Here is a 2,886-nt window from a genome sequence, read left to right on the forward strand (position 1 = left end):
TTCAGAACCCAGATAACCCCCCTGGGACCACCAAAATTCCCTTCAGGACCCCGAAAACCCCCCTGGGACACCCAAAATTCCCATCAGGGTCCCCAAAATTCCTCCTGGGAAGCCCCCAAAACTCTTTGAGACCCCAAAATTCCCTTCAAGACGCCAAAATTCCTCGTGGGACCCCCCAAAACCCCCTGAGACCCCCCAAATTCCTATCAGGGTCACCAAAATTATTTCTGGGACCCCCAAAAACTTCGTGAGACCCCCAAAATTCTTTTCAGGACCCCAAAACCTCCCCCAGGACCCAAAAAATTCTACTCGGGACCTCCAAAATTCCCCCCAAAAACCCCCGGAGACCCTCAAAATTCTCCCCAGGACTCCAAACCTCTCCCTGGAATGCCTAAAATTCCATTTGGACCCCAAAACCCCCCTGGGAGCCCCAGAATTCCCTTCAGGACCCGGAAATTCTTCCTGGGACCCCCAAAAACCCCCTGGGACGCCCAAAATTCCTTTTGGGACCCCAAAACCCCCCCTAGGACCCCCAAAATTCCCTTCAGGACCCCAAAATTCCTCCTGGGACCCCCCAAATACTTCCATAGACCCCCAAAATTCCCTTCAGAACCCCAAACCCTCCCCAGGACCCACAAAATTCTACTCGGGACCCCCAAAATTCCTCCCAAAAAAACCCTGAGACCCCTAAAATTCTCCCCAGGACTCCAAAACCCCCCCTGGGACCCCTCAAAATTCCCATCAGACTCCCCGAAATTCCTCCTGGGACCCCCCAAAACTCCTTGACACCCCAAAATTCCCTTCAGGACCCCGAAAGTCCTCATGGGACCCCCCAATACCCCCTGAGACCCCCAAAATTCCCATCAGGGTCCCCGAAATTCCTCCTGGGACCCCCCAAAAACTTCGTGAGACCCCAAAATTCCCTTCAGAACCCCAAACATACCCCCAGGACCCTCAAAATTCCACCCAGGACTCCAAAACCCCCCCTGGAACGCACAAAATTCCCTTCGGGACTCCAAAACCCCCCCTGGGACCCCTAAAAATTCCCATCAGAGTCCCCGAAATTCCTCCTGGGACCCCCCAAAACTCCTTGAGACCCCCAAAGTTTCCTTCAGGACCCCAAACCCACCTCCAGAACCCCCAAAATTCTACTCAGGACCCCCGAAATTCCTCCCAAAAAAACCCTGAGACCATCAAAATTCTCCCCAGGACTCCAACCCCCCCCCTGGGACTCCCAAAATTCCCTTCGGGACCCCAAAACACCCCTGGGATCCCCAAAATTCCCATCGGGGTCCCCAAAATTCCTCTTGGGACCCCCCAAAAACTCCCAGAGACCCCAAAATTCACTTCAGGACCATAAAACCTCCCCAGGACCCCCAAAATTCTACCCGGGACCTCCAAAATTCCTCCCAAAAAGGCCCTTAGACCCCCAAAATTCTCCCCAGGACTCCAAAACGCCCCCTGTGACTCCCAAAATTCCCTTCAGGACCCCGAAGTTTTTCCTGGGACCCCAAAAACTCCAGAGACCAAAAAATTCCCTTTGGGACCCTCAAAACCCCGTCTGGGACCCCCAAAATTCCCTTCGGGACTCCAAAAACCCCCCTGGGACCCCCAAAATTCCCATCATGGTCCCCAAAATTCCTCCTGGGACCCCCCAAAAACTCCCTGAGACCCAAAAATTCCCTTCAGGACCCCAAACCCTCCCCAGGACCCACAAAATTCTACTCGGGACCCCCAAAATTCCTCCCGAAAACCCCCTGAGACCCCCAAAATTCTCCCCAGGACTCCAAAACTCCCCCTGGGACGCCCAAAATTCCCTTCAGGACCCCAAAACCCCCCCTGGGACTCCCAAATTTCCCATCAGGGTCCCCGAAATTCCTCCAGGTACCCCCAAAAACCCCCTGAGACCCCTAAAATTCCCTTCCGGACCCCAACCCACCCCCTTGGAACTCCCAAAATTCCCATTGGGACCCCAAAACCCCCCCTGGTCCCCCAAAATTCCCTTCCGGACTCCAAAAACCCCCCCGGGAGCCCCAAATTCCCATCGGGGTCCCCAAAATTCTTTCTGGGACCCCCCAAAAACTTCCTGAGACCCCAAAATTCACTTCAGGACCCCAAACCTCCCCCCCAGAATCCCCAAAATTCTACTCGGGACCCTCAAAATTCCTCCCAAAAACCCCCTAAGACCCTCAAAATTTTCCCCAGGACTTCAAAACTCCCCCTATGACTCCCAAAATTCCCTTCGGGACCTCAAAACTTCCCCCAGGACCCACAAAATTCTACTCGGGACCCCAAAATTCCTCCCAAAACTCCCCTGAGACCCTCAAAATTCTCCCCAGGACTCCAAAAACCCCCTGGGACACCCAAAATTCCCTTCAGGACCCCAAAACCCCCCCTGGGACCCCCAGATTTCTTTTCAGGACCCCTGTGGGAACTCATAATGTCTCTCAGACATTTTTAGTGGTTCCAGGCCTTGGTCAGAAGCATTTGGGACCCTGGCAGGCAGCTGGAAACAGCTGTGATTGTGAGTTTGAGCCATGGAATGAGTTACCAATTTTGGAGGTGGAACAAGCAATCACAAAAGGTTAGATAGTATAGTAAAAGTAATTACAAAGTAGAGGGGAAATTTTTTTAGTATTGTACAAGGGGGTTTTAGCACATGTCCAGGGGGGTTTTCACTTTGTACATGGGGGTCAGGAGTTCTAAGATGGAGGAAAGTGGGCTGATCCTGTTCTTCCTCCTTCTTTTTCCTTACCTCCATGTTCTTGGTGATGTTGGCACTCACAGATTGGTTTAGAGTAGAAAAACACTTGGCAACGTAGGTAGTAGGTACTGGGGAATAATTGTAAACATGTTATACGTAATATATCTTATAAAAGATAGCAG

General features: G+C 52.2%; 1 long non-coding RNA gene across 1 annotated transcript; it reads right to left on the reverse strand.

The window, feature by feature from the left end:
- Window positions 1–631: 631 nt before the first annotated feature.
- On the reverse strand, window positions 632–2,118 carry LOC146765962 (uncharacterized). Its single transcript, XR_014958764.1, has 2 exons — window positions 1,765–2,118; window positions 632–1,395 (listed from the first exon to the last, which is right to left on the reverse strand). It is a non-coding gene; the product is annotated as an uncharacterized LOC146765962 (long non-coding RNA).
- Between the last annotated feature and the right edge of the window lie 768 nt (window positions 2,119–2,886).

This window comes from Lonchura striata, chromosome 16 (assembly GCF_050655825.1).
Source record: "Lonchura striata isolate lonStrDom1 chromosome 16, ASM5065582v1, whole genome shotgun sequence".
NCBI lineage: Eukaryota > Metazoa > Chordata > Aves > Passeriformes > Estrildidae > Lonchura > Lonchura striata.